The sequence below is a fragment of the Heloderma suspectum genome, chromosome 1 (genome assembly GCF_057233095.1).
Source record: "Heloderma suspectum isolate Gila_16-S chromosome 1, 16-S_ref, whole genome shotgun sequence".
NCBI lineage: Eukaryota > Metazoa > Chordata > Lepidosauria > Squamata > Helodermatidae > Heloderma > Heloderma suspectum.
In genome coordinates, this window is record NC_139458.1 from 402,890,738 (window position 1) to 402,912,454 (window position 21,717).

The 21,717-nt window shown below is 45.4% G+C and overlaps 1 long non-coding RNA gene across 3 annotated transcripts in view; it reads left to right on the top strand.

The window, feature by feature from the left end:
• LOC146360103 (uncharacterized) overlaps positions 1-21,717 on the top strand; it is a 109,256-nt gene that overhangs the window by 15,283 nt on the left and 72,256 nt on the right. For all 3 annotated transcript variants that reach the window (XR_014786932.1, XR_014786933.1, XR_014786934.1), the window contains exons 3-4: positions 2,460-2,535; positions 4,126-4,157. This is a non-coding gene — a long non-coding RNA (uncharacterized LOC146360103). The remainder of the gene's footprint in view (positions 1-2,459; positions 2,536-4,125; positions 4,158-21,717) is intronic.

Below are 21,717 nucleotides of genomic sequence, written 5' to 3' on the forward strand. Positions count from 1 at the left end.
GAGCAGCTCCACTCCGCGAGGATTCTGCGGAGCTGCCCAGCTTGAGAGCTGCTTACCTGGACGGCCGGAGCTGTTATCCTCCGCACCGATCGCCATTTTTTTAAAAAAATGGCGATCGGCAGGATGTTCCCATAGACTTATATGCAAAATAGAGCCGTGAATCTTGCATATAAGCCTATGGACGCAAAACAGAGCCATGAATCTTGCATATAAGCCTATGGACACATAGACTTATACACAAGATTCACAGCTCTAATTTGCGTATCAGTCTATGGGCACATCCTGCCGATCGACATTTTTTTTTAATGGCGATCGGCGCGGAGGAGAATGGCTCCACCTGAGCATGCAGCCATGTCCCGTCCTGCATGGAATCCTCGCGGAGTGGAGGTAAGTGGGGCTGATCTGCTGCGGATTTCGGAGGCCGGATTCCAAAGAATCTGGCCTCATTTGAATCCGCAGCGGATTTCTCTAACATCCCTACTTGTAAGTACATCCCTACTTGTAAGTAAACCTTTGAATCTGATTTATCACTATCTTGGCACCTCTAACCTAAGACTTCAACAGCCGGAGCAATACAACTGGTAACCTCACGATTAGACTACCGCAGAGCTTCGGCTACTGGGCAGTGCAGAAATGTAATAAATAATACCTGATCTTGCCTTTTTTAACTGGAGCTGCTGCGGATTGAACCTGAGACCTTCAGCATGCAAAGCAGGTGCTCTACCACAGAGAGTCAGCCCCTCCTTTTAAGGTTCATACAATCAGGGCCTTGTTAAGTAATCTCTTTGGCCTTCCCAGTCCTGTAAACTGACTCGTTTAAAGTATAGCTTAGGTATCTCTTCATCGGTTCCAGGTTTTGGAGGGCCTTGGGCAAGACACCTTCAGTGGTCCCCCTCCCACACTGAGTCTCTCTTCTCGCCACCGTTGTTACCGGCTGCTATTGCTCCTCATCTTTCTTCTCAGCATTTCCACCGCTTGCTTGACAGAGCCAGTGAGCATGGAGGCAGTGGGATCTACTGCTCCTTCTCACCATCTTTATTGCCTGGGCCAGGGTGAAAGGCAGGAGAACAAGCACCTTGCAAAGGCGAAGAGGAGGGGCAAGTCCAGGGGGCTTGTGTCAGTGGGCCCCTCGCTGGAGTGTGGGCCCTCAGCAGGTGCCCAACCATACCTACCTTTGACACTGGCCCTGCTCTTCAGACCCATTTCTGCAGTTTGCTCAGTACAGGTGCAGAAATCTGCCCACATTAAATAAAGTGCAGTCCTGAAGCCCAAGGCACTACTTACGTATATCCCCCGCAATGAGCTGGCCGTGTCGTGGGAACCAGGTCTTTATTTTCTCTTTGTTTTAATTAGATCTTGTTGGCTAAATGCCAAACAGAGGATTTTGTTGAGAATGTACAAGATTCAGTGCCATATGTATTTTTAATGGAAGAGGAGGACCTTTCTTTTACTGTTTTTCTTCTCTGTTGCTCAGTGCGGCCATATTGTGTTTTATGTACAGAACTGCTAACCACATCATGATACGGAGCAGCTATTATTCCTGCACAGAGCTCTATCCCTGATCTCACAGGAAATTTTAATCCATGCTGATCTTGGGGCCTAGGAACATAGGAAGCTGCTTATACAGAATCCAACAGTTGGTCCATCTAGCCCAATACTGTCGATGCTGACTGGCAGCAGCTCTTCAGGGTTCCAGGCAGGATTCCTTCCTAGCCCTACCTGGAGATGCTGGGAATTGAACCTGGGACCTTCTGCACGCAAAGCAGGGGCTCTACCACTGAACTATAGTACTTCCCATTCTAGATGTGAAGCCTAGCTAGCTTTTAAGATGGCCTAGCTAAATGCAGGGCCGCTGCAAGCACTCATGCTGCCTGAGGCAGGAGAACATGTGTGTGTCTCCCAGCCCCCCAGCATGGCTCACCCCCACCCTGCCACATCCCCCCTTACCCTCCCATTGCTGCCGCTGTCCGAAGAGCCACATCGGCCATAAAAAGCAGCCAGCATGGTCCAAATGCCTGGCTCCAAGGGGGTCCTTCCTCTGAGCCAGGCTTTGTGAGAGGGGGCGTCCCAGGACATAGCCTGAACGGCTCAAGCGACGGTGACCGAGAAAAGGAGGCAGAGGAGATGCCACTACCTACTTGCCCTCTGCCTGGCAAGCAAGCAAGTGGGTGCAACGATGAGAAAGAGGATGAGCAGGAGCAGCTGGTGACAAGGACGGTGAGAAGGGAGGCTCACTGAGGGAGGAGGCCCATGGAGGGTGTCTTGCCTGAGGGCCCTCCGGAACCTGGAGCCAGCACTGCCCTTAATAATTAAAAAGGGAATGAGCCAATTGTGCTGAAGCGCATGTGGGCTTTTGAATCCCCCAGTGCTAAGTTAAGAGCAAAGCATGCTTCTTAGGAAACATAAAATCAGGCCCACAGATTAATTCCCATGCTAACTACTACACTCTCCTTATTTAGATGTTGAAAGCAACAGAACAGGACAATATACATGGATTGCAATAGTCCAGAGAGTGTATTAATCCATTTTATGCAGGTAAGAATTATTGCTATTTAGATAGCAAAACAACCCTGTTTGTGTGTGAAAGCATGCGGTCCTCCATCAAAGAAAACCCGCACCCTCAGTTTAGAGTAGAAAGTCGACTCCAGGGGCCTTGTGGGTAAAGTGGGTTCCACTCCAAGCCAAACACATTTTGATTGCATTTCAAATGAGACAAAGGAACTTTAGAGGTGAGTCATTGTGAGCAGGAAGAAGAGTGATTGATATGCACTTCTTAGGAAGCACCTGCAAGGGGTTGTCTGGCCTTACTGCAGAAGTCAGTGGTTATGCATGCTGTGCAAAACACGGTAGGGTAGGAAACAGGATAGCTCAGTCTGATAGGCTGACAGCTTATCATTTAACTTTGAGGACAGTTTAGCTAAATGGCAATGTAAATAAAGCCTCTGCCATGCTATAAAAGCTTGCTGTTTCATTCTATGGCATCCCCATTAAATTCTTCTGAGGAAACTGGCAGAACTTGCCATTTATGGTAAGCTGGCTTTAGCAATTAAATATTTGCACATAATTGTTTTATGCACAAGTATACTGGTAATTAACTGGATTGGGATCAGTTACTAATAGGGCACTGCTATATGGCTGCTGTGGGCTGTCCAACTTACGTTGTTGAGTCAGACAGTAGTAGAGTTATAGCAGGGCTGACCCAATATATTTTGCTGCCTGAGGCAAAGGACAGATGGCATCCTATCCCTGCCGCTGAACTTCCATGTACAGAAGCTAACTAGACTAGCAGCTGAATCTTACTTAAACACTGGGAACAGGCAGGACTGGCATCAAGGGTAGGCATAGTTGAGCACCCGCCAAGGGCCCACTCTCCAGCAGGGGCCCACTGGCAAGAGCTGCTGGAGTTGCTCTTTCTCTTCACCATTGCAACCTGATTGTTCACCTGCCTCTTGCTCTGGCCCAGCTAACAGTGGTGGCGAGGAGGAGCAGTTGATATCACTGCCTACTTGCTCATTGGCTCTCTACCTATTGAGCAAGTAACTGGTGGCAATGATGAGAAAGAGGCAGAGGAGTAATAGCAGCTGGTGACAATGGCAGTGAGAAGATACACTCACTGAGGGAGGGGGCCCTTTAAGGGTGTTTTGCCCAAGGGTCCCAAAACCTGGATCCAGCATTGGGAACAGAGCAGCATTCTCCACTGCGCTGAGGGCAGCAGGCTAGCTTAAGGGAAGCAAGACAAGCTACGTGGCAGAGAAAGTGATGTCCTCACAACAGCTTACCACCACTGCCCCCCCCTGCATTTGCCGCCTGAGACACTCATCTTGCTCTGCCTAATGGTAGGACCTGCCCTGATTTGTAGACAGAAGTGTCATGTTAGCTTGTAGAATTGAGTTTGGAGGTCAGGTGAGTGGTGACTAGAGTGTGCCTTTTCAGTGGTGGCACCCAAATTATGGTACTCCCTCCCTAGACATGTTTACACAGTGCCTTCTTTACTATCAGGTGCCAGGCAAAGTCAGTCCTGTTCTCTTGGCCTTTGAATGAATTTTGCTGCCTTATCTGCTTTTATTTGGGTTGAGTGTTTTGGCTTTTGGCCACCAGCTTATTGTATTTATCTGTTTCTTTTAGGGCCAAATGAGATGAGAAGTGGAAGCTCTGTGGTTAGTGCTCTGGATTCTTTTTCTTGTTCAAAGAGTAGCCGTGGGGGAGGGGCGGATTTGGATAGTAGCCATGGTGTCGGGGGAGGGTTTTTTTTAACCCTTCTTGCATGCTAGGGGCACAGTCCAAATCACCCTGCTAATGTGCTACGCCATGGAGTGACTGGGCAACCTTCCTTTGTTAAGGAAATTGTATCTTATAGCCCAGAATGACTGGCAGATGTTTCCTCAAAGGGAGGTGATGGCTAAGAGCTTTTCTACACAAGGTGGTTAATTGCTGTATCTACTTTTTGTTGCAGAATTAAGATCTGAGCACTACACAGTGTTTCCTTTCCTCTTTTTCCGCTACATAAGCGCTAGGTGGTGCTGTGCCGTAGCAGAATATCGCAATTACACAAGTAGGAAAATTTCTTTTGCTTTCAGTAATAACACTCCATTTTCCCCACTCTAAAAAAAATGGGGGAAATGCTCTTAAAAACAGAAGCAAAACTGGAGGATCACGACATCATCTAAAGAACCCATAAACAACCATGAGCAAGGAATCACAAGCATGCAGTAAATGCCTTGTGTAGAAAAGCTCTAAGAAACAATTGGAGATTGCCTCTTTGGACTTTCTGAATGGGAGAGCCATCATGGCTAGGAAAGTTGACATGCACCACTGGAAGCGAAGGGGAGAGGACAGATGAAAAGAGTGTGTGTGTGGGGGGGAGCAGGGACAGACAGCTTGGGACAAAGACAGATACAGAAGCGGGGAAAGGCAGAGAATTAGCTGAAAGCATCAAGGGGAGCAGGGTGTCTTTGGATCTAATGTGAAGTAGTGGATCAAGTTGCACACCTATGTTCTACTCGTACATTTGTAAATAAACAAAATATGACAAAATGCTTTCAATCCCCCGTGCTCGCTGTCTTCTCCAAAGGAAGCCAAGCCCCAGTGAGACCTATCCCTGGAACTTCTTGCTGCTCAGGAAAGTGCCTGTAACGGGGGAAGGAAAGGACATGTAACGGGGAGGGGAAAACATGCAAGGAGCACAGTAGGGAGCCTGTATGTTTTCCCCTCCAAAGTGAACAACAGCTGTGGGGTGGGAGGGCAATTTGCACCATGCAGAGTTTCAGGTGTTTCTACAGTATGTTTTCTTTGCAGGGCGGGGCAGGGGCGGATTTGTGAACAGTGATGTCAGAAGGAAATTCAATGCAGAAAGTACTGATGGTGACAATCACATTATTAACAGTGATTGTTTACACTGCAGCTGTTGCTGATAACAAATATCCTGGCACTAGGCAAGCCAATTAACACATGTAGTGTGATTTTTTAAAAAATCCCTTATTCTGATTCTAGGTTCTGGTGATAGAATTAAACCTGTTGATGAATTCTAACTCAGCAGTCTTTGTAGTTTTAGTGGTTTCGACATTCTTTGCACTATTCTTTTCTGTGGCTGTTTTTATTCTGATGCTCTTTTTAACTGTTTTAGGTTTTATGTCTAGGTTTTCCTTTGTATTTCATGGTTTTAACTTTTACTTGTGAACTGCCCAGAGAACGTGTTGTTGATGAGTGGTATAGCAATGTTGCAAATCAATCAAGTCTTGCATCGCCAACCTTTTAGAATGCTTTGAAAATGTCAACAAACATGCAGATGATGGCAATCCCATGGACCACAGGTGTTCCACCTGTGGCGCACGGAGCCCTGCCCACTTTTCCCCACCCTCCAGCTGTTCAGCCATCAACCTGGGCAGTGGGGGGAAAACTGCAGTTCTGGCATTGGTAATAGCAGCACCGAACAGAACTCTTCATTAGGATTACTGGGGTAGGAGGGGAGCCTTTCACCTTACCCCCCACCCCCCAGCATTCCTGACTCAGCTAGTTAGCAGCAGGGAAACCAGGATCTTCACCAGGATCACTGAGTGGGGGGGGGGAGGCTTTCACCAGTGCAGACAAGATCACTGTGGATGGATGAGAGTGTGCATGTGTGTGTGCACTTGGACGAGTGCGTGTTTTACTGGGGGCATCGTGTCTGTATTTGCCTGTTTGTGCGCGTCTGCCTGTGTGCGTATGGGTGTGTGCAGCCCCCAAGCCACCATCCATTACTACACACGATCCTTGTAGGCAAAAAAAAGGTTGTCCACCCTTTCCATAGATGTTATATACCTGGACTTTCAAAGATCTTTTGACCAAATCTCTCATGAAAGACAAGTAAGGAAGTTTAGCATCTATGAGATGACAGAACTGTTATGAACTGGTAACTGGTTTAAACAAAAAACAATAAACAGGAAGCATTGGGTAGATATAAACACCGTTCCAAGTGGAGGGAAGCAAAGAATGGAATTTCTCAAACATTTGGATTGGGACTAGTGCTATTTATAAATGATCAGGAGCCAGGATGAACGGTGAGGTAGCCAGGTATGTAAAGCATGTCAAATTATTCAGCATGGTGATATCTGAAGCACACTGTGAAGAGTTCTGAAAGGATCTCTCCAAAGTGGTGAATGGGCATAGTTATTTACTCATTTTGCAAGTGAGAGTGGAAGTGCAAAGTGGAGAAATTTAATAGGGGGACATTTTTGTCTTTTTCTCTTAATATTTGCACATAGGAGCACCCTTCATGTATTATACATTACGTATGAGGAGCACTTCACATGTATAACACATGAAAGGGGTTCCTGTGTTCTTTCATTGAGAGAAGGACAAAAATGTCCCTCTTAAATCTCTCCACTTTGCACTTATGCTTTCTGTTTGATGGGGGGGGGGGGTGAATTGCAGGTCTTTATCTACACTTCAATTTGTCCATAGTTCTGAATTATTCCAGTACTTATTTAACAGGTAACTTATTTTCTTACTAGTTTCCGGCATCCCATTTCTCTTGTGTACCTAAAAGTACTTATACGCCTGGAATATTAATTAGAATTACAGTACTAATTTTATTTAGAATAGAATGTAAGAACATAAGGAGAGCCATGCTGGATCAGACCAAGGGTCCATTTAGTCCAGCATTCTGTTCACTCAGTGGCCAACTGGATGCCCACGGGAAACCCACAAACAGGACATGAGTACAACAGCAGCCTCCCACCCATGTTCCCCAGCAACTGGCGTACATAGCAACTGCCTCTGATACTGGAGGTAGCATAGAGCCATCAGGACTAGTAGCCATTTATAACCTTCTCCTCCAGGAATTTGTCCAGTCCCCTTTTAGAGATGTCCAAATTGGTAACCATCACTACATCCTCTGGTAGTGAATTCCATAGTTTAACTATGCACCGTATGAAGAAGTACGTCCTTTTATGTGTCCTGAAGCTTCCACCTTCATGGAATGACCCTGGGTTCTAGTATTATGACAGAGAGAGAAAAATGTCTCACTATCCACTTTCTCCACACCATGCATAGTTTTGTACACCTCTAATATGTCTCCCCTTACCTATTTTCTAAGCTAAACAGTCCCAGATGTAACCTTTCCTAATGGGGAAGTTGCTCTAGGCCCTTTGTCATTTTAGTTGCCCTTTTCTGCACTTTCTCCAACTATACAATATATGTTTTGTAGGTGCGGTGACCAAAACTGCACACATTATTTCGGGTGTAGGTGCACCATGGATGTGAACAAGGGGAGCATGATATTGGCAGTTTTATTTCCAATTCCTTTCCTAATTATGCCTAACTTGGAGTTTGCCTCTTTCACAGCAGCCACACACCAGGTTGACATTTTCATCAGGCTGTCCACCACAAGCCCAAGATCTCTTTCTTGGTCAGTCACCACTAGCTCAGATCCCATCAGCTTATACTCGAAGTTGGGATCTTTTGCCCCAACATGCAGCACTTTACACTTGCTTACACTGAACGACATTTGCCACTTAGATGCCCATTCTCCCAGTTTGGAGAGATCCTTTTGGAGCTCTTCGCAGTCCCTTTTTGTTTTAACCACCCTAAACAATTTGTTGCCATCAACAAAATTGGCCACCTCGGTGCTCACTCCTAAGTCCAGATGATTAACGAACAAGTTGAAAAGCGTTGGTCCCAATGCAGATCCCTGTGGGACCCCACTGTTTCCATCTCTCCATTGGGAGGATTTACCATTTATTCCTATCCTCTGCTTTCTATTCTTTAACCAGTTACTGATCCATAAGAGGAGCTAAGTTTGCTCAGGAGTCTTTAGTGAGGGATTTTATCAAAGGCCTTTTGGAAGTCCAAGTAAACAATGTCTACCGGATCACCCCTGTCCACATGTTTATTGGCACGCTCAAAGAATTCTAAAAGGTTAGTGAGACAGGACTTACCCTTGTGAAAGCCAAGTTGATTCTTTTTCAGCAGGGTTTGTCCTATATGCCTACTAATTTTATCTTTAATAATGCTTTCAACCAATTTACATGCAACAGATGTTAAGCTATGTGGCCTGTAATTTCCCAAATTCCCCCTGGATCCTTTTTTAAAAATTGGCATTACATTGGCCATTCTCCAGTCCTCGGGTATGGTGGTTGATCTTAGGGACATGATACATATTTTTGTTAGAAGTTCTGCAATTTCACATTTGAGTTCTTTAAGAACTCTGGGATGGATACCGTCTGGGCCTGGTGACTTCTTAACTTCCAGTTTGTCAATAAGGTTGAGAACTTCCTCTTTTGTAACCACTGTTTGCTTCAGTTCCTCAGACTCCCTTCCTGAAAACATCAGTTCAGACACTGGACATACAGTCAGAGCCAGAAATATTGGAACAAGGATAACTGTTTTGGCAGTTGGCCTCTGTATACCACCACATTGAAGTTGAAAGGAAACACACCCAGATGGGAGCGAAGTAAGGACTTTCAGCTGTAATTCAAGGGGGTTGACAAAAGTGGGGCACCAACCATTCAGGAAGTTCAGCCAGTGGCATACACAGACCCCCATCGTTGGTGGCTCATAAGTAATGGAATGAATGGCTGACAAGCAGCTGCATGGCCAGGTGTGGCCTGTTTCCTGGGTACCCCATGACCAATCAAGCAGATAAAAGGCCTGGAGGTGGTTCTGGGTCAAACATGGTGGAGGCAGTGTTATGGCATGGGCATGTATGGCTGCCAATGGAACCAGGTCACTAGTGTTTATTGATGACTTGACTGCTGATAAAAGCAGCAGGACGAATTCTGAAGTGTATAGGGCTATACTTTCTGCTCAGATTCAGCTGGATGCTGCCAAACTGATAGGACGCCGCTTCATATTGCAGATGGATAATGACCCAAAACATACAGCAAAAGCTACCCCAGAGTTTCTCAAGGCAAAGAAGTGGGGCATTCTTCAATGGCCAAGTCAGTCACCTGATCTCAGCCCAACAGAGCATGCTTTTCACTTACTGAAGACAAGACTGAAGGCAGAAAGACCCACAAACAAGCAGCAGCTGAAGGCAGCTGCAGTGAAGGCCTGGCAAAGCATCTCGAGGGAGGGAACTCAGCATTTGGTCATGTCCATGGGTTCCAGACTTCAGGCAGTCATTGACTGCAAAGGATTTTCATCCAGGTATTAAAGGCGATCCTTAAGTTTGAAATGATGTTGGTTTGTTCCATTACTTATGAGCCACCAACGATGGATGTGTGTGTGTATGCCACTGGCTGTACTTCCTGAATGGTTAGTGCCCCACTTTTGTCAAACCCCTTGAATTGCAGCTGACAGTCCTGACTTCGCTCCCATCTGGGTATGTTTCCTTTCAACCTTAATGTGGTAGTGTGCAGAGGCCAACTGCCAAAACAGTTATCCTTGTTCCAATAATTCTGGTCCTGACTGTATCTGCCTACATCTTTTGCAGTGAAGACAGATGAAAGAATTCATTCAGCTTCTCTGCAATATCCTTATCCTCCTTTAGTACTCCATTGTCATCCAACAGTCCAACTGCCTCCCTTCTTGGTTTCCTGCTGCTAATATATTTAAAGAATTCTTTATTGTTGGCCTAGATGTTGTTAGGGGTATGCTCCTCAAAATGCTTTTTTGCATTTCTTATTGACTGCTTGCATCTCTTTTGTGCAAGTTTGTGCTCCCTGTTTTCTCCTCATTTGGGCAAGCCTTCCATTTTCTGAAGGAAGCTTTCTTCTCTCTAATAACTTCCTTGACACTGCTCATTAACCATGCTGGTGACCTCTTGGACTTGGTGCTACCTTTCTATCGTGGGATATACAATCTAGCTGAGCTTCTATTATTGTGGTTTGGAGTAACCTCCAAGTATTTTGAAGGGAAATCACCTTCTTGATGGCCCCTTTCAACATCCTTTTTACCAGTTCCCTCATTTTACAGAAGTATCCTGTTTAGAAGTCAAATGTAACTGTACTGGTCTTTCTTGGCAGTTTTCCACTTAAATATATATTAAATCTGATAGCACTGTGGTCACTGTTTCTAACTCACATCTCATACTAGGTCCTGGGTGGCACCACTTAGGATTAAATTGCCTCCCCTCTGGTCGGTTCCATGACCAACTATTCTAGGGTACAGTTGTTTAGAGTATTGACAAATGTAACTTCTTTGTTGTGAATGGAACATCCATTTATCCAGTCAATATGGGAGTGATTGAAGTCAGCCGTTATTACAACACTTCTTCATTTAGAGGCCTCACTGATTTTGTTTTCCATCTCAAGATCACCATAATGCCTCTTGTGACTATACAGCGTAGTGTTGTCACTCTCTTGTGATACTCAACGTACTTGATTTGATATGACAAATGTTGCAGGATTTACTTCTTGTCAGAATTTCACCATTCTTTGTTTAAGCTTTTTCAATTCCTTGTGAGACATCTTAATTCCCCATAGGCTGCTAGGCAGTTACAGATGGTGGCCTGCCTCAGGCCAGAATAAAAATGGTCCATCTCCTTTCAGCCTTCATACTTTCAGCTCCCAGCAGCCAGCAGCGCCACTTTCAGCCTCATTATTAATATTGTTTAAATAAATGCCATCTCGCACTAAATATGGGGCTAATATTTTTTGTCAAATCTCATTTATGTTACTAAATAAAAATATGCAAGTCCTTGCTGAATGTATTCCCTCCCCCCAAATTGAATTAACTGAAGACTTATTAGGCATTCAACTGCTCATAACAGATTGCAAGTGACTGTTTGTATGCTACTCCCTCCTGTCTCCACCAACATTCAGAAAAGGCTTACAGGAAGATACCAAGGCTGTGTTGCTGCTTTTTTTTAATGAATTGTACCTGAGATTTGTTTGAAGAAAACAGCACCAAGGGTATTATGCTCCCCAGGAAGAATTGCGGAGTCTCCTCTGAATTATGTTTTCTGGTGGCACATTATTTATTGAATTAACCATAAACCACGCTTTAAAAAAATATTGATGTTCCACAGCAAATCTGATGGAACAAGTATAATGTACCCCTGTTACTTTCATCAAAGGATAAGGGACTTGTAGATTCACATCTCTATGGCCTCAAGCAAATTTTCTTGCAAGTTCCACTGAAATCTAGAATAGGGCTAACTTTCTTGGAAAATATACCTAAAATATTTATTTACTGTTTATCGCAAGCATTTTTACCCTGCTCTTCAGGTGAAAAAAGTTTCCAGAGTGTCTTACAAAGCTCAGTAATAAGACAAATCCCGCCATCAGACTTGTAGTCTAAAAGTCATGAGATAAAGGGAAAAGGGGTTGGGAGGGTGGAGGAAAAAGCAAACTCGGGGACTCGTTCTTAGTTACTGAGTTCTTACAACAACTAGCTGGAAGAGAAACAGTTCAAGGAGAAGGAGACGAGGAGCGAAAAGTCCCTGGTCTCTCAGCAGCACCAGTGGAATGGCCCTGCTTCCCTTCTCCCTCTCTGAGCATCCTGATAGAATGGCTCCTGCCGTGTGACAGTTGACTCTGGGAACAGTGTGATGGTACTGGGTTCTCAGAAGAGCTGATGGTGACTCTGCTTCCCTTCTCTCCCTGTGTGCAGCCTGATGGAATGAAATAAGAGTATATATAGAGTGAAGGCAATGTGTATGTTAGGTCCACTTCATATGTGTACATCTTGCACACGACAGAGCGCTGGGAACAAGCCTTGAGGAATACCACAAGTTGAGCCTTCAGGATGAATTAGGGTTTAGGCACATAATGCTTGTGTGCATATGCCTCATTTCAGGGCTCGCCCTACCATTAGGCAGAGTGAGGCAGCTGCCTCAGGCAGCAGATTTGGGGTGTCATAAAAGGACAGCAAATTATTACTTATTTACTTTGTTATTATTGTATTTCTACTTCAAGGATGACAGGCACTTATAGGATTCGCTGCATCAAAACAGTTTGGTTGGCTTTGGGTACTGAACACCGTAACTTGGCGGGGAGGGGGGGCATTTGCTGCAATGCCTCAGGCAGCTAAAGGACTTGGGACAGCCCTGCCTCATTTAGTTGATATATTTACTATGCAGGTGGAGTGGACGGATCATACAACCGGGGCCTATTCATATAGGAGTGTATGTGCATAAACCTGGTTCACATTGATAGCTCTGTATATTTGTGGGTGGGGAGAAGGTGTGCAACTTTAACTTATTTCACCTGGTGAACGGGGGTGGGAAGGAACCAACATTTCTCACTTCCCTTCTCTTCCTATATGGAGGGTCCCAAGGATCAAATTGTACATATCCTATCACAAATATTGCTCATTTGATTGCTAATCCCTGCAGATCAGCAAACGCTGCGTTCTTACATTTTAATAAGTGGGTATTCATTTAACTGAAGAGAAATCCCACCTGTTACAACCAGTTAGTGTTTACTGAAACTAGGCTGGTTTGTTTTGAGATGTATTAGGACATTTTGTTCCAGGTCCAGAATATTTAAGGACAGCTAAAGACTGATAGTCTTTCATTGTGTCCTCTGAGCGTCACTTCTCATGTTTTAAACAAGAGGCCACACTGTTATCACTGGGTCCACATTCAGAACAGAGAAACAAAGCGTGTGTGTGTGTGTGTGTGTGTGTTTTATCGACAAACAGACAATGCTACTTTTATATGATGCCTCATAGCATCTCTTTTTATTTTTTATTTTTGCTTTGTTTTATGACATTGATCTTGCTCGCAGATTGGCATAAATTGGTCAAATTTTCTCTCACCTTTCATTCTTCTTTATATTTGCTTCCTAACTCATCCTTTACATTAACTGCAGCTGTTTTGCCTCCCTTAGAAAGACAGACATTTTTATGGTTTGTTTTCTTGATGCTTATAACAGATCCAGATAGGCTTATACTATAGTCCACTACCAGGCTTAAAACCAGAGTTAACAGAAAACTATCCTGTTTTAACAAATACACTATTTATTCTATGGAGTCACTCATTATGGCCAGGACCCAAAGAGCTTTACAGCATGCCTGGTAACTTGGCCACTGCTATTCTAATACATTTTCGGTGAAGGATCTAATGTGGAGAAGCTCGGAGAGAAGGGACTGGGAATATCCTAAAGAAGTCATGAAGCAGAGGACAGCACAACCTGCTGGAGCAGAACTTGGAATGCAAAGGAAGACTTCAGCCTAGGCCACCAAGAAAAATGTCCCACTGTTCCTGTAAAGAGGGCATGTCCAGACAGAAAATTCCCACCCAACATGTAAGATGCTGGGTTGCAACCCTGCGCTTATAGGTCCTTTTCAGATCATCAGTGTTGGGTTAAGTTAATGCATGTATCAGGGGGAGAAGGAGCAGCAGTACCACAGCAGGAGACCCTGCCCCTGCCCAACACAGATTCTAGGGCAAGGGTGTTTAACCTCATGCAGGCCAAATCCTGTCTGCCTGGGGCTTCAGTCCAGCCCTCTGGGGATCCGCAGCTGGCCACACCTCCTTCCCTGGCCCACCCCCTTTCCCCTGACTGCCAATTGTTTGGCGGTTTCCTAGCTTATGCTCATTTCCCTCCCCATTTTAAAAGTTACTTGCATTAAGAGTTTTAAAATATCCTGGTGTTTTTCATGCTTGGGCCCTGCCCCTTTTGCCTTTGACCCAACGCAACCCCTGAGAGCTTCTCTGAAATTGAATTTGTCCCTTGGGCTGAGAGACCACACCACTCTTCTCGGGCCTTCTGCCTGCAGAGTACGTGCTCAGCTACTAAGTTATGGGTCTTCCCCATAAGTTCAGTTTGTACAGACGTTGTTTGTATATGTGCATATATGTCTTGTGACTGTGCATAGGTTGGGCATGGAATCTGCCTCCAACAGTCTGCTTCCTCCCTTACACATTAGCAAAACACAAATTGTCTAAAAAGCCCTACCATGGTTTGTTGGTTTAACACTGGGCTGTTTAGCCCCTAAACAACCGATTGGCCCTGGCTCACATGTCACTCTTACAACCTCCGATTGGGCCAAGATTTGGCAGTGATGTGCAAACTGGCCCATTGTTTTAAATTTTATTGTTTAAAATTGTTGTGTACCACCTTGACGGCATTTTAGCAAATAGGGCAGTATATTAATTTTAATGATATAACTCTACATTGAAAAGCACTGGTCCTGATACAGATACTTGGGGGATCCCACTGTTACGCCCCTCCACTGCGAGAATTGACCATTTCTACTCTCTGCTTTTTGTTCTTCAATCAGTTACCAGCCCATAAAAGGACCTCTCTTCTTATCCCATGACTGTTAAGCTTGGAGTGTTTGTTGAGAGATTTTGTCAAAAGCATTTGGAGAGAGCAATCCTTTGGCTGCTAGACAGTGTCTAGACAGCCATATAATTTTTTCAGTTTCTGGGAACCGTGTTCGGAGTCAGGGCTCTGAGCTTGGTTCCCAGAAACCGCACTCCCTTCCCCCTCCCCTGCCACCTCATAGGATCGCGCCCTTAAGCTAAAATATGCTGGTATTATTGTCCTTGCCCTTTTTGACCTTGCCTTTGGCCCACCTGCTACTGGAACACAGCCCCTGAGAGCTTCTCCAAAATGGAATTCAGGCCTTAGGCTGAAAACGGTTCAACGCCCTTGGTGTATGGCTTTTACAATGACAAGCCCCTTACATGCACTTGAAGCCTCATCGAGCTGGAGGATTATAGAACCTTGCTAACCTCTTGTGCTAACAGAAGTCCTTGCAGCGTTGCTGGCTTTTCCCCAACCGCCATTGTAAAATAATTACATTTATTATTTACACAGCACCTCAAGAACTAGGTGCTCTATACAATGATTTAATTAAAAAGAACAAACCCTGCCTGCGTTCTTATGAAGCCTAAGGAGACAAGACCATAAGGAAGGGGAAGAGATGTAAAAGGAAAGGGAAACTCAATTAACCTCTCCCAAGAGGTGGCAAAAAGGGATTGTTTTGTTTCCCACTGGGGACATCCCTCCCTCAGGAACAAGAGGCAGTTCAACTTTGAGGTCACTGCTTGGGAAAGGAGGACTTCCCTGTCTTAGAGTGGCTTTGCCTCATCTGCAGGCTGATAGGGTTCGATGCAGTGCCTGACAGCGCAGCAATAGGCCCAATTCTCCATCAAAACAGCAGCAGCAGCAGCAGCCCATTCTCTCCCTCAAATTATTCCTAGGCCACCTTTAAAGCTGGAAACCTCTCAAGGTAGTGTACAAGATAAAAACCACACCAAGAGGATACAATAATACATCCACAAACACGTTTTTCAGTAACATCCATAAAAACAGAGATTGCCAATTAAAATAATTTAAAGCTAAACTTAGCAATAAAAGCCAACAGCCCTGACCTAAGGGAAGGTGAATGAAAACAGGTGGGCCTTCAAAGCTTTCCTGTAGATGTGCAAAGAAGAGGCTTGATGAACGTCCAATGGAAGTTGTTTCCAGAGATGTGGGGCCGTTACTGAGAAGGACCCCCTCCCTTGTACTCAGCAGCCTTCTCTCTCTCTCTCTCTCTCTCTGGGGCAGTCCGCATGTAATACTAAACCCCCAGGGGTTAATTTCCCCATGGGTCATAGTGGGGTGTGCTGGATGCCATTTTGATATGCAAATGGCAGCACACTCATAGTTTGTTGTGTGAACCTGGCATTGTGGGTTTTTGAGGGGATAGACAACCCTCAAATAGCCCACCACTTGTTTTAGGGTTATTTGAAGGTTGCCTACCCACTCAGCCCACAACACTGGGTTCAGATGACATGACAAACCACAGCAAGCAGGGGCACCCTGCACCACACCAGAGCCCCCACAGCTAAATTAAACTATGGCGGGCTGTCATGTCATGCAAACTGGGCCTCTCTTTCCCAGTTTTAGCTATGCGGGGGCAGGACCCAGCATCGAGGACATGGGGAGCTGCCTTATTCTGAGAAAAACAAATACTGAATCAGACCACTGGTCCATGTAGCTCAACGCTGTCAATACTGACTGGCAGCAACAGCTCCCCAAGGTTTCAGGCAGGAATGTCTCCAGCCCTACCTGGAGAAGGCAGGAATTGAACCTGGGACCTTCTGCATGCAACACAGGTGCTCTCCCACTGAGCTATGGCCCTTCCCTCAGCTGCAAGCAAAGGGCTGGATGTACCTGATCTCATCTGATCTCGGAAGCTGAGCAGGGTCAGCCCTGGTTAGTTCTTGGATGGGCGACCGCCTGGGAATCAGGCTTCCTGCATTGAGCAGGGGGTTGGACTCGATGGTCGTGCAGGCCCCTTCCAGCCCTATGAGTCTATGAAAGTCACAAAGATTCTTGAAAAGAATCTCAAAGGTTTCAGGTAGCACCGGAAAGAAGACACTGGCAGCGCTATTACCGCTCAAGTGGGTAAGAGGGCCATCTAAAGCAGCTAGAAGGGCCTTTCCCATCAAGCATAGCAGTGAAAGACACCCCACAAGACTTCCTCTCCCTGCATCTCAGGGGCAAAGACAGCAGGTGTGTTGCAACCTTTACGCTTTGACTGCCCTTAGCGGTTCCCAGCCAGGCTCTGAAACTGGAAGTGAGGCAGGCTGGGGGGAAATTGTCCTCACGGAGGGGTATTTGTTAGCGGGCACAGGCCTTCTACCAGCTCCGACTATTTGTCTAGCCAGTGTGGTGCAGTGGTTAGAGTGTTGGACTGGGACTTGGGAGATCCAGGTTCTAGACCCTACTTGGCCATGAAGCTCACTGGGTGACTTGGGCCAATCCCTGGCTCTCAGCCTAACCTACCTCACAGGGTTGTTGTGAGGACAAAAGGGAGAGGAGGAGGATCACGTTAAGCCGCCTTGCATTTCTCGCAAGAGGGGGGGAAAGGTGGGATATAAATATAATAAATAAATAAATCATAATAAAATAGCCGAGTATTGTCTCTGTTCTGACTGCCAGCAGCTTTTGCCTACAACTTCCATCATCCCTAACCATCAGCTATTTTGGCTAGGGTTAACCGTAACTCTATTGTGGCTGATGAGGTTTTCTCGCAAATCCCACAAAAACAAACCAGAGATGAGCTTGCTGTATCCCCTAGTTTGGAGGAAGTCAGTAAAGCCATTAACCAAATGAAAAATAATAAAGCTAGTGGACCCGATGGGATCCCTGTTGAAGTCTTTAAAGAAGGAGGGCCTGAAGCTACACAACAGCTTCACAAGCTCATCGAAAAAATCTGGATGAGGGAGGAGATCCCAGCAGACTTCAGGGGTGCCATAATTATCACTCTCTTTAAAAAGGGTGATAGATCAGATTGTGGAAACTACCGAGGCATCTCCCTTCTAGCTACAGCAGGCAAAATCCTGGCAAGGATCCTCACAAACCGCCTTCTACCTATCTCAGAAGACATCCTCCCTGAATCCCAAAATGGCTTCCGCCCATCCAGGGGGACAGTGGATATGATCTTCACTGCACAACAGCTCCAAGAAAAATGCAGGGAGCAAAACCAGCCCCTGTACATGGCATTTATTGATCTGACTAAGGCCTTCGATACGGTAAACCATACTGCTCTCTGGTAAACCGTACTGCTCTCAACTTCGCTGGATCGGCCATGTTGTTCGAATGCCTGATTATCGTCTTCCAAAGCAGCTAATCTATTCCCAACTTATGAATGGAAAATGGATTATTGGTGGACAGCAAAAGAGATTTAAAGATGTTTGTATGGCTGTGAGAGCTGGACTATAAGGAAGGCTGAGCGCCGAAGAATTGACGCTTTCGAACTGTGGTGCTGAAGAAGACTCTTACGAGTCCCCTGGACTGCAAGGAGGTCAAATCAGTCAATCCTAAAGGAAATCAACCCTGAGTGCTCATTGGAAGGACAGATACTGAAGCTGAAGCTCCAATATTTTGGCCACCTAATGCGAAGAGAAAACTCCCTGGAAAAGACCCTGATGCTGGGAAAGACTGAAGGCAAAAGGAGAAGGGGACGGCAGAGGATGAGATGGCTAGATAGCATCACTGATGCAATGAATATGCACTTGAGCACACTCCGGGAGAGAGCACAGGACAGGAGGGCCTGGCGTGCTATGGTCCATGGGGTCACGAAGAGTCGGACACGACTGAACGACTGAACAACAACAACAAAAATGTAACAGAAGTATTGAGAACTGGGAAGCTCTAACCCATGAGCATTCCAACTGGAGGTCAGCCTATATTAAAGGCGCTATGGACTTTGAAGAAGCACGAGTACAGAGGGAAAGGCAGAAATGAGCTCAGCGGAAGGCACGTCAAGCAAACGCTCACCGTGACCACCTTCCACCTGGAAACCAATGTCCTCACTGTGGGAGGCTGTGTGGATCCAGAATTGGCCTTCACAGCCACCTGCAGACCCACTGCTAAGACTCTGTCTCTGGAAGACAATCTTACTCGGTCACGAGTGATCACCATGATGGGAGCTGTAAGCCAAAACACATGAAGGGCCACAATTTCACCAGCCCTGCTCTGGGCTCATAGGATGATCGAGAAGAGATGCTGGCCTTCCTCTCTGTGACAACCTTTCAAGTACTTGAAGAGCGCTATCATATCTCCCCTCAGTCTTCTCTTCTCAAGGCTAAACATGCCCAGTTCTTTCAGTCTCTCCTCATAGGGCTTTGTTTCCAGTCCCCTGATCATCTTTGTTGCCCTCCTCTGAACCCTCTCCAGTTTGTCTGCATCCTTCTTAAAGTTCAGTGCCCAGAACTGGACACAGTACTCCAGATGAGGCCTAACCAGTGCTGAGTAGAGGGGAACTAGTACTACCCAGGATTTGGAAGCTATGCTTCTATTAATGCAGCCCAAAATAGCATTTGCCTTTTTTGCAGCCACATCACATTGTTGGCTCATATTCAGCTTGTGATCGACAACAATTCCAAGATCCTTCTCTCGTAGTGTTGTTGAGCCACGTATCCCCCATCTTGTAACTGTGCATTTTGTTTCTTTTTCCTAGGTGCAGAACTTGGCATTTATCCCTACTAAATGTCATTCTGTTGTTTTCAGCCCAGCACTCCAGTCTATCAAGAGCACTTTGAATTTTGTTTCTGTCTTCCAGGGTATTAGCTATCCCGCCCAATTTTGTGTCATCTGCAGATTTGATCAGCATTCCCTGCACCTCCTCCTCCAAGTCATTAATAAAAATGTTGAAGAGCACTGGGCCCAGGACTGAGCCCTGTGGAACCCCGCTCGTTACCTCTCCCTAGTTTGAGAAGATTATAGGTTGACTGCATTTTTTCTCCATGGTTTAAGGAGTATTCCTGCATCTGGAAGCTTGTGAAAAGCATGCAACTGAGAAGCCCAGGGACTTACAACACAGAAATTTATTTATTTAGGGATACTTATTTACCGCTTCCCATTTTAAAAATCCTGAAGTGGTTTACAACAAAGTATAAAACAATACACCATTATAAAAGCCCAGAAACACTGAGACAAGTTAATGGTTGGGAAAAGCCAGGGTAAACTAGAAGTTTTTAATAATCACCAAAAGCACATGATCGTCGTAGTGCAGAAGGGAGGTCATTCCAGAAGGAGGACGCCACCACAGAGAAGGCCTGTGGCTGTTCTGCTGCGAGAGGGGAATCTGCAGGATGTGGCATGGACAACAAGACGTTCTGTGAAGATCATCATGGTCTCAAGGGTCTATATATGAGATGCTCTTCAGCTGTTACAAAAAATGATCAGCCCAGGCTGCAGTGTTTTGTGGCAACATGCAGGAAATATGATGTCTTGTTTTAGTGCATGCAATTTCTGAAGTACTTAGCCCAGGGGTAAGTAACCTCATGTGGCAGTCTGCCAGCCATTATGAGAAAAGCAAGGACTATTCAGTTATCAGATCTGCCACTATAGCCATATGAACCCACCCAGTATGTCTGCATCAACCTTCTAGTCCTTTTTCTAGATGCCAAAGAATGATTAATTACACATTTAAAAGGTATCATTTAAAAGGTGCAAAAACTATTTACCTCATTAGACGGAATTGAACTTACATTCTTTATGATAAATTATTAACCACAATGCTTTGACTTGGATTCCTGCATTGAGCAGGGGGTTGGACTTGATGGTCTTATAGGCACCTTCCAACCCTACTATTCTAGGATTCTGTGAATACAACATTTCTGTACATCAACTCTAAGCAATATTTTTAGCTGCCAGTCTAGGCGATATCCATATTTTACAGCTTAAGAACACTGCAGCCAAACACTGCAATGAGCAGCCCACTTCTTGAGCCTCTAGTTTTGAGAGACCAGTACCCACAAATTGTAGACACACAATGGGCCAGTACGCATTAACAGCCAAGGTGGATTGTGGCTTGTAAGAGTTGTCATTTTGAATATTCAAGCCCTGGCCACAGCTTGTCATGTTGTCCGATGCCAAGGACCGCAGGTTATGTGAGGGTTAAATAACCCTCATATAATACCTAAAACAGAACATGGGCATGCATCGCGCTTAAATAAGCCAGAGTGGACTGTTTTGATCATACAAACTGGGTCAATGACTAGGGCTAGAAAAAGGAATCACAATCCTGCATGACTAACTGATCACAAGGTCGACAAAGTGCCTTGTGGCACCTTAAAGACTAACAAATTCATTTTGGCGTAAGTTTTCAGGGACACTGTCCACTTCATCAGATGCATGAAGTGTCAATCTCAAATTGGCAGATTTATATACACATGCTGGGGGTGGCGGGTGGGTAAGGTAAAGAGGGAATTGAAATGCAAAAAGGATTGGTTTTAAGACAAAATAGGCTGGAGGGAACAAATAAGACAGAAGTAGAATATTTTCAGGCTTCAGCAAAATTTCAGCAAAATTAGTCTGTGTTCATATTAACCAAAAAACAGGAGTCACAGCACCTATTTCCCCAGTGAGAAAACTCTAGCTTTCCCCCACATTCAGAATGCTAATGTCAGATGTAGTAATCGGCACATGTGATAATTGCATTAAATATTTGTTCCTCGTGTTATTAAAAACAAACTACCACCAACACCCCCTTCATGGATCACTGCCTTGTTGTGGCAAAGGGGCTTGCGTAACTCAGTGAAGCCATAAGCTATGCCATGCAGGGCCACCCCAGGCGAACAGGTCATGGCAGAGAGTTCTGACAAAATGTGGTCCACTGGAGAAGGAAATGGCAACCCACTCCAGTATTCTTGCCAAGAAAACCCCATGGAACGTATCACAAGGCTAAAAGAGATGACGCCGGAAGATGAGCCCCTCAGGTCGGAAGGTGTCCAATATACTACTGGGGAACAGCAGAGGGAATTTCCAAGTAGCGCCAGAAAAAGTAAAGCGGCTGGGTCAAAGCCGAAAGGACACTCAGCTGTGGATGTGTCTGGTGGTGAAAAGA